The sequence below is a fragment of the Phyllostomus hastatus genome, unplaced genomic scaffold, assembly GCF_019186645.2.
Source record: "Phyllostomus hastatus isolate PE091 unplaced genomic scaffold, TTU_PhHast_1.1 phas_scaffold_21, whole genome shotgun sequence".
Lineage (NCBI taxonomy): Eukaryota > Metazoa > Chordata > Mammalia > Chiroptera > Phyllostomidae > Phyllostomus > Phyllostomus hastatus.
Genome location: NW_025334017.1, coordinates 39,935,580 through 39,946,160, shown reverse-complemented (window position 1 = coordinate 39,946,160; position 10,581 = coordinate 39,935,580).

Sequence of the window (10,581 nt, the reverse complement as noted above, 5' to 3'; positions counted from 1 at the left end):
ATGCGCACGCCCCTCTCTGCGCCTTCCACCCCGGGCCCTGTCCCCACTCACGCTGCCACTTAAAAACCTGGTGTTTCTACTCCGACACTCTCAGCAGGAGGTCTGCTCTAGGGTCTCTGCTCTGGAAAGAAACATACAGTCAAGAGGAGAGAAAGACAGCTAACGAGATGGTTCGAGTTCAGTGTGAAGTAAGAATGAAACCCTCCCTGGACAAGGGGCAGCTCCGGCTGAACGTGGCTGTGGGGTGGGGTGGGGCAGGGGGAGTCGGAGGGTGCTGCCCAGAAGATGGGACATGTGAGCAGAATGGTGAAATGCACCTGAGCCTTTTCTGTGGGGGAAGGTGAGGGATGTTCCAGTCAGTGAGAAGGCACCAGAGCATGAAACTGCTGACGGCATGTCGTGGCTGGAGAGCAAAGGGCACGCAGGGGGCCAAGAGGAGGGCGACAGAGCTGCCAGGGAGGAGGTGGCCAGAGCTTGCAGGGCCCTGTGGACAAGGCCAAGAAATGATGTCGCCATCCAGGAGTTAACAGGCTCTAGAGATGGACTTTGGGGAGGGGAAGGGAAGGGCATAAGTAGAGCTACATTTTGGAGAGAACCCGGTGGGTTCTCCCAGCAGCAAAGCCTGAGACAAGAACATGGGTGGAGGTGGTCTACTTGCAAGGTGACCCCAAGACGCAGCAGGGACAGAGCAAGAAGAGCGAGTTGGGGATTGGGGGAAGAGACAGCAAGGGGCGTGCTTTTGAGCTTTGTGGGCAGCTAGAACTCAGTCTTGCTGGGGACCCTCTGAGTCACTGTTAATGAACTTCATATTGACACTAACTTTGAGTCCCCGTAGGCTGAGGGTTCCCTTCAGGAGGCATTAGTTTTCCCCTTCCCCATCACTCCTCCAGACTGTGCCTGGGCAGGGGCTGACTGGCCTGTTGTGGTTTTCAACAAGCCCTGCATGTTTCAGATAGGACACTCTGTCCTCACAGCATGCGTGGAAAGGTCCTCAAAGCCGTGCTGAGATCAGGTGGTCCAGGGAGGTATTTGGGGCACAACAACATCTGCGGCCCCTGGGTCCAAGGGGCATTAGTGAGAATTACATTCCTTTGCAAGTGAAGGAAAAACAAAGATAACAGTGGCTTAGTCAAGTTAGACTTATTTCACCTCTGCATTGAAGAAGTGCAGGAATACTGATTTATGGCTTCACTGAAGCCTTAAGAATGTGTCTTCGACCTGAAGAATGGTGAAGGCCATTCTTCAAGCTGTGGAGGTCATTCTCTCATGGGCCAAGGTGACTGTTGGAACTTCAGCCATCATATTCATGTTCCAGGTGGCAGCACAGAGCAGCATGAAGAAGAATGCACCCTCTCCGGTTTAAGGAAACTTCCCAACACATCCACACGACCCTTCGGCTGATATCTTCTTGTACAGAACTTAGGCACATGATCATGAGCTGCAAGAGAGGCTGACAGGTGTTGTCATTCACATCACCTGCTATGTATCTAACGAAAAATTGGGATTCTTTCACTAAGAAGAGAAAGAGAATGGACCTTAAGACACAATTAGCATCTCCAGCAACAAAGATGTAAGATGAGAACAAGGAGGTTAACTGGGAAGCACTCTCTGCTGTCCAGGGAGAGATAAGGAGGCCCCAAACAGAGGGAGTGGGAGTGGGGGTGGGGGTGAAGAAAGGGCTGCATCTGTCGAACGTCTGGGTGTGGGTTTGGCAGGACTTGGGGAGGGATATGGAGAGGACATGAGGGCCAGGATCCAGGGATGCCATTCGCACAGCCAGGTAACGTATAAATAGGATCAACAGTTTGGGAGGGAAGCCATGAGTCCCACTGCGGACATGCTGTGTTGGAAAAAGGCAGCCAGAGTTGTCTAGTGAGTAGACAGTTGGGTGTTCAGGTGGCCAGGGGAGAAATCTTGACCCCAGATAGCAAGACATCAGGGGTGTCAGGAATCGCAGCAGCGAAGAGTCCTCAGAGCAGGGACATAGAGGAAGGGAGCAGGGGGCTCCGAGGGCAGGGGAACGTCAGGGACCCTTATGCCTCTGGTTGCCTGTATCCCTCGACTGAAGCTGTTAACAGGAAGTCCCCTTTTATGGCTATAGTCTGGGTTTCAAGGACCTCATGGCTTTCAAGCCTAAGGCTGGTAATGGCCCCCATAGACTATTCATCTTAGAGTGATGCACTGTCTCTTGTTGGACTCCCTTAATCCTTCTATACTTTCATAAATAGTGCTTTCATTAAACTCTCCTTAATTTTAATGATAGGTAGTAGGTAGGTAGAAAGATAGATAGATAGATAGATAAACAGAAAGATAGATAGAAGGAAGGATGGGAGGATGGACAGACAGATGGAAGATGTGTAGCTGGCAGAGAAAGATGAGCTCATAGGGAAATTGAGAAGTGATAGTAGGAGACGCAGGGGCAGAACCAAGAGTCAAGGGAGAAGTGAGCTCAGTGTCAAATGTGACCCCCCCATTAGTTAAAACGAAGACTGTGACTCATTTATTGGATTTGCCACAAGAAGGTCACCGATGACCTCAACGAGCACAGTTCCATGTTGCGGGAGAAGCCGACTGCGGCGGTCGGAGCTGCAGAAGTGAGTGGGAGACCAAGAAGTGGGAACAACAGCTTTCTCCCTCTTCTCCACCGAGAATGCCTGGCTCACATGTCACCTCCTCCACAAACTTTCGCTGCCGCTCCTGTCTTCCTCTCTGCTCCCCGAGCACCCCGTGAGCCGTCTGCCACCAATGAACGGCTGAGCTCCCAGAGTAGGGACCCGTGACTCCGGATCTACTCGATGTTATAGAAAGAGCACTGGACTTGAAGTGTAGAAACATGGGCTCTAACCCTAAACGTGGGCTCTAACCCTGACAAAGCATTCAGCCCACCCACCCAAGGTCCTGCAAAGGAAGTTCGTCTTCTCTGACTTGGCCAGAACAGGCCCTGGGGTGGCTGCTCCCTGCGCATGGCCCCACACCATGGAAGGGTGCCCCTCCAGCCGCCAGCCAGCTGCAGTCCTCCTCAGTGGTCAGCACCCAGTAAAGAACCACAGCCTGCCCCCCTACTGCCCTCATCTTCTTCCTTGACCGTGAAAAGATGTAGGAGCCCCTGAGGATCACGGGCATCCCTCTTTCCCACCATCTCCAGGACTGGTCAAGGTCAGAGGCAATCTGTTACCTGTGGTTCCATCAGGAACAGGATATTAATCATTTTACCCATGAAGTTTTACTGCCCTCTTGGAATTGAACCCTAGAAACCAGAGAAGTCAGGGACTTTTGTACCATTTTGTATCCAATCATAGGTTTCCTAAGACCCTCCCTCCGCATTAGAAGAGCCAGGGGAGCTATTTTAAAAGGTAGATGCCTTGGCCCCTCCCTGGACCCACGGACTCAGAATTTCCCAGGGGTCTTCCAGGCAGGTCTGTTCCTCAGAAGGTGGTTCTGTTGTGGAGCCAGAGCTGGGAATCACCAAATCTAAAATTAACCACAGGAAATGAATACTGAGCTAGACCTACTAGGTGCTGCGCCGTGTCACTGTGGTTAACCTTACCGCAGCCCCAGAGTGTGGGCTTTCTCTGCTCCACCCTGTGAGGAGGAAGGAGACGCTCGAAGAGGTCAAGGGGCTTCCCGAGCCGCCCAGCTGATAAGAGGCAGAGCCAGGGACGGAACTGGGGTCTTTCTTATCTCAGCGCCCAGCCTCGCCCACACCCCCCCATGGGCACCTTCTGCGTGAGAGGCCTGTGCTGACAGACCCTCAGGAAGGAGCAGACACCTGCATGAGGGTGGCTGACACAGGGACAGTTAACTCTGATGCAAAGTTGCCTGAGAAGGATAAACAGAGGCCCCAAGGGCTGTGAGGGTCCAGCGGCAATACGGTGGGGGAGCTGGGAGGAGCCAGAAAAAAGCTTCTGGGAAGAGGGAACGGTTGAGCTGGGTCTCGAATGATTCCATGGCTGTTTACGTATGTCATGCAACATGCCAAGCACTGAGCTTGGTCCAGGGGATAGAAAGATGAAGGAGACGTGGTCCCTGCCCTCAGGGGCCTGGGAGTCCAGCCGTCAACCTTCTCTGCACCTCCCGTGTTCTCTGTTGGCCTTCTTCCTCCTCCTCCCCCTTCTTCGCGTGCCCCCCTTTTCCTGCTTTTTTGGTCCCGCAGAGCAGCTCCACGGTGAGCCAGGCTTCTTAGTCACCCAGGAAATGGGGTGCTCCAGGTTCAGAGCTCAGGGAGCAGAGAAGCACAAGGGCCCCACCCAGGCCGGGGGGGTGGGAAGGGTGGGGGACCAGGAGGCGAGCGCCAGAGCCACAGAGTGAGTCACACCACGCACACACCTGAGAAACGGGCATAATAAGACCCACTTCCCTGGGAAGTCGGGGAGAGAGATGAGATAGGAAGAAAAAGAGCTTTGAGCTCCTCAGAAGAAGGAGACCATAAACAGAGCCAGGGTATTATTATCACGGTCATTACCTGCCTCAATTAAAGGGGCACGCATCTGACCGTGTGAGGGATTGTTAACGAGTCCTGCAACCCACACACGGTTGTATTTTTAATATAATTTCATTTTTATTATTAAACGCTAAGCCCATGAAATACTCCTCAGGTCATTCTGATGTGTTAATACATACTCCCCTTCAGGCTGGGCGGGGTCTCTGCCCTCCCACGCGGCTAGGAAAGGATGCCAGCTCCATGGCAACCCAGCTCTCCAGCCCTGGGGCCTCCCGACAGGGGGCTGCCATCATCTCTTCGCTCCTGACCCCACTGTCCAAATTCCCCAGCCCCTTGGCCCTCCATACCTTTCTTCGCTTCATGTCTCTACCTATGCCTGCCTTATCTATCCACCAGTCAAGGGCAAGGAGAATTGAGCGAAGCCCTTCTGGGTGCCAGGCGTTGGGGAAACGAAGATCAGTCAGACACCGTCTTTGCCTTCCAGCAGACAAGTGCACCAAACCATCTCATTCATTCGCCCAACTCGCTCTGAGCGCCACACGCACGGCGTCCTGGGCTCGGGCCGAGTAGTCAGAGCGGGGAGGTGAATGACACATACCCCCGCCCACAGGAAACACCCCTGTGAGGGGAGACTGGCCACCCCCCACACCTGCAGGAATACACACTAGTGTGTTTTATTATCAAGGAACGCCCCCACGTGCTGGGGAGACAGGAGGAAGAACTCAGTCTGCCTGACAGTCGGGCTGGGCGGGAGCGTTCTGTCTACCTCTAGGTGAGGTTCCCTTGGGAAACAAGACCTGAGCTGGGCCTCGGCGTGCTGAGGGAGGGAAGGGTGTCACAGGCAGAGGGAACAGCATGAGCAAAGTGTTGAGGAGAAAGACACGGGTGTGCTCGGGGCACGGAGAGGGCTCCAGTGTGGCCAGGGTGCTGGCGAGGTGGAGAAGGGACAGAAGGAGGCTGGTGAGGAGTGCGGGGTGGATGGTGAAGGGTATACGCCATGATAACAATAACAGGCGCAGCGTTTACAGACGCAGCCATGAGCCTGGCCAGGCTGGAGACACGAGCCTGCCCAGCTAGTAAGAGGACAAGTAGGCTCGGAGGGCCCTGGCTCTTGAGACAAAAATAGGGGATTTGACTGAGGACAGGAGTGGGGCATTTAGGCGGGGGGAGAGGAGCCTCAGGTTCCTTGGGGTAACTCAGGGGTGGGGCAGGGTGGGGCACGAGCCACTTGAAAGGGGCTATGGGAGGAAGAAGGTCCAACTGAGGCACAGAGGGCCTCAGGGAGCCAGGAGGGGTCCCGTGGAGAGCCCTGGCCTCCTCCATAAGCACAGGTTGCCAGCACAAAGGGGCAGAGTTGGAAAGAACATTATGGATACCTCTGGTGAGCAGGACATTCTTTTATAAATAACTCACCAAACTGCCACGTTTTTACCCCACACTACCCACACCTTAATTCAGGTCAATAGCATCTCTGGTTAGACTGCTCAGGTGAAGTCCAAAATCCTTGCCAAGGCCCAGAAGGCCCTGTGTGGCCTCTTCCTGGCTTCCCCCACTCACTTGTTCACTCGCCCCTCCCTCCACCCCCCATCCCCCACCCTGGACTTTCCACACTCCACCACACAGGACTTCTTCAAGTGTCCTACAACAGCCAGGCTCTTTATGTCCCCGGATCTTCATGCTTCAGACACTTCTTGTCGTTCCTCCCACCCCGTCCCACTTCCAGGCTGACACCTTGTCCTCCAGGGTCCAGGCTCACTGACCCTCATCCTGCCCCCTGCCTGACCCACACGCCCGTGACACTCCATTCCTTTTCTGGCCAGTACTCTTGTAATATTTCGTCATTATCTGGCTTCTGCACAACTTTATAAACCAGACTTTGTCACGGCTCTGAGCCCCAGTGCTGGGATGGCGCCTGGTGCAAAGCCAGGTGCATGAAGTCTTTTGGGGGCCAATGAATGAATAAACAAGAGAAAATGATGAACAAATGAATGCGTGTGTGAGCCCTGAGCTGGTCTTTAGGTTGTGCCGTTCTTTCTGCCCCAACCAGCCTCCTCGCTTCTTACTCCCAAGCCTCCCCCCTCATTTTCCGACTTGCCCAAGAAGTCCTCCCTGCAACAGAAGGGACAGGATCTATGGCAGAAAGGGACACTCCTTCGCATGGATGCCTCAGGCTGTCATCCGAACAGCATGATGCTTCAGCAAACCCTCTGTGGCTCATGCTGACACCATACTCCGGCTGTGTAAATCTTGCCTCCCCTGCGAGAAGACAGCTCAGCAAGCCTGACCCTGTTAGACGCAAAAATGAGCTCAGGATAAGGGAGGTGAGGGGGGTCACATGCCTGAAAGCGAGCTCAACCCCCAGAAGGGACTGAGTCACTGTAAAGGATTTTGAACATGACCTAGCCTCACACAAATGTAGCCTGGCCTCCTTTCCTTTCCTGCATGGGTTGAACCTTCTCTACCCCTAAGGGTCTGAGTTAGGTGGTACAGGGAAGGAAATTGTTCTTCAGCCCTGATCCTTGCATGCTACCAGTTTTCGGTCTGGTTACAGCGGAAGACCTGATCATAAGTAATCACCATGTAAGACTATCAGCTAAGTGCCCAAGAGAAGCCCACCTTCAGAGTTCCATTTCTTTATCTTTGAACCATCCCAGAGTCTGGTCCCATGCCCGTGAGGCATCTGGGTGCTCAGGTCGCTTTCTCATTGGGCGGTGTTCTCTTTCACAGCACCACCCCCATTGGACCTCCTGTTTCCGTCTTCCCATTTAATCTTCTCCAGTGGGGGGTGTGCGTGTGTGCGTGTGTGTGTGTGTGTGTGTGTGTGTTACCATGAGTTTGCCCCAGAAAAAGCACATGTTACTAAACCCATCCCTGGGTTGTCTGCACAATACGCTGTCCCCCAGGACAGCTGCAGTTGATGAGTCATTTGCGAGTGCCAGAACTCAACAGCAAGCTCACCCAACTGGGCAACATGGCCGAATGGTCACGGGAAGCATCAGTGACGCTAGGGCCTGGATTCCCGAGGTCCCAGTGGATCCCTAAGCACACTCTCCAGATCCTTTCGGTGCTCAGGTGGTTTAGGTAGACATAAAGAGATCTCTGGCACCACAGGAAAATAGGTGAGTTGGGCAAGGTGACTCTCTTGGCACTTTTCAGGGATTGAGACATGAGAGTTGCCAAAGATTCTCAAATTCTGCTGCCCCACCTTGAGCCGCCCGGGTGACGAAACATTCTGAGGAGTCAGAATTTCCTACACTGATGAGCTGAGCTAAAAACCCCGTACCCCAGCCTAAGGACAAGGCAGACGTGCAAGGCCCCTACCAGCACTTCACAGACTAGAGCGCAGCATCCCTGCTTGAATGCCGCCAGCCATCAGAAGTTACTCCACCTATTAGCTGGCAAACAGATGCCAGGTGGAAGCGAAGTGTTGAAATAAAAGTAGAGGCACCCCCACCCCAGGGCGTGATGAAACACTTGGAAGAGGCCCTCGCTGGCGCCTGGCGCACGCATGAGAGAGCAGGAGAGGTTGGGAACTGAGGCTGGGGACACCCAGTTGCAAGGTCTTGACTTGAACTTGAGCGTGCCACCCCTGATGGCAGAAAGGCCGAGGTTTGGGTGGGAAGGGAATTGCAGGAGATTAGTGCAGCCACACGGGAGAGAGCTCGTTTAAGGCAGGATTGGGCAAAGAGAGTCAGCCTTTGGTGCCTTAGAGAGAGTCTTTGTTTTCTGGTTGAGTCTTCCCACCTGAGCCCAGGAGTCCTAATCATTCCCTGTGACTTCACGGCTGAAAAATGCAGAGAGAGAGGTCTGGTCCCAGAATGGCGACAGAGAGAAGAAAAAGGAAGGGAGAAACGAAGGGGAGAGGGAGAAAAGGAAACAAAAAGAATGAAATCTTTGAGATTGTATCTGTAATATCACTGATCTGAAATATTCAGGGGTTCTAGCAATTTGAAAGAATTCTTCCCAAGGAATGGAGTGTTGTGTGCTAAGGCATGTGCAAGTATGTATGTAACTGTGTTTGTGTGCTTGAAGTGTGTGTGTGTGTGTGTGAAAGAGAGAGAGAGAGAGAGAATGGGTGTGTTTCATGCTGGGTGAGTGTGTATGCAGGTATGTGCTTATGGCTTGTGAGTGTGGATGCACTTGTGTGTGTGTACACACATCTGCCTATTTGTGTATCTGTGTCTGTACAGCACCCCAGAAAGAAAATAACCCTAAAACCAGCCTCAGAAAACGTGGGATCTTACCTAGACTGGCCACGTACCAGCTGTGTGACCTTGAGCAAGTTACAGCACCACGCTGGGTCTCAGTTTCCCCCGATGTCCTAGTTCCTAGAGCAGCGATTTTCAACCGGCGTGCCACGAGAATTTTTTAATGCATGCAATACCTGACAAAGAGTCAGGGACATGGACCACTTTTCCCTTAGGTTCTCAAATTAAAGAATGACAACAGCCAACACAACAATAGCCATCTTGTGTGAACGAATCAAAATTACACCTATTTTTTTGTCAGATTGGGAAAAATATATTTTTTGGTATACCACAGAAGTGTAGTCATTAGCTCATGTGTGCCATGAGGTGAAAAAGATTGAGAATCGCTGTCCTGCACCAATGCCTAGTATGAAATAACCACTCAATAAATATTTATGAAATGAGTGATTGTTATTTGGAGAAAACTCTGCCCACTTCTTAGGTTTGGAGAGATGACAGAATGGGAAACGATATGCAAACTCTCCTAGTCTCTCGGTGATGGACACATAACAGAAGCCCAATAATTGTTAGCGCTTCCTCTTCCCAATTTCAGGATTTGTTTTTGTGGTTTTTTCCCCCTTTGGTAGAAGGAGGTCAGTGAAGGAAATGATGCCTCTTGCAGCCTCCTTCCTAGGGCTGAGTGGGTGCTATGGACCATATTCTTGAGCCAATTTCCAGGGCCTTGTGGGTTCCCATCCTGTTATTTATTAGCCAGGCCTCTTCTTCCTGCTCTCAGTTCAAAGATTGATAGTCATTCATTTGCAAGAATTAAATGCAAGATTGAATTTTAATGACTCAGACATTTGAGGTCAACTTTTCTTTCAGTAACCTCTGGGGCAGAAAGCCTAGCGAGTGAGCTGGTCGCCCGCCCTTCCATCCAGCAGTCCACTTGTGGGTTGCAAAGTTGCAAGATGGGAATGATTACCCTCATTATGCGGTTGAAGGAATGAGAGCTTGGAGAGGTCAAGCCAGTGGCCCGGGGTCCCCGGGGTCACTCTACTCGCTCCAGGACACCAGAGTTGCCTCCAAGTCCAGCAAGGTGATCTTCAGAAGCTTCGGGAAGGGAAGAAGCTCCTCACTCAGGCAGATGGAGAGGAGGTCTCTTACACTCAAATGCACAAACATCTCAGAATCTCTGACCAGTCAGCCCGGCGGAGCATTGGCAGATGGAGCCAAGGCTGTGTGGCAATCAGAAAACGAGTCAGGTGGGACTGGAACGGTGCCTCCAAGGTATTTCACAAACACGGGGAACAAACACATTCGGTGTCGCAATCCCAGCCACTGGGAGCTGCCGCGTTGGCTGTTTTCTGAGAACGGACGGTGGGTGAGCAGTGCAAGGGCCGAGGTGGACGGCCATCTTGCAGACCGTCCTCCCCCCAAGCCCCTCACTGTCACAGCCAGGTAGACACGTTCCTCCAAACGTGCCAGGAGCTACTACTCCAGGGCCTTTCACCGTCCAGGAGGAGCCTGTTTTCACATCTTCTCCCACCACTGCCTTTGACAGACACTATGGCCCGGGCTAACCTGGATCCCTAGCTTCCGCTTGGACCCTACACGTACCTTCTTCCTCACCACCTCTACGCCCAGGAGGTTGGCTGTCCCCAGCTCTCGCAAGGACTGTTGCTCCTATAACCCTAAAAACAAAAGTTAATTAAGACCAATGCCCTCTGGGGTAATTAATACAATGGGTTTGAGCTGCCCCCTCAACTCAGAGCACAGAGCTCGGAGTCGAGCTTTGGTCGCATTCCACGTATTTTTCCCAATGAATCTCTTGAGCACGCATCTACAGGAAAAGCAGAAAGCCCAGCATCTCCCTGGAGGTTTCATTGCTTCCCGGCAAATTGTCCCAAAGCCCTGGGGACAGGCCAAGTGAAAACGTGAGTCCTCGGACGC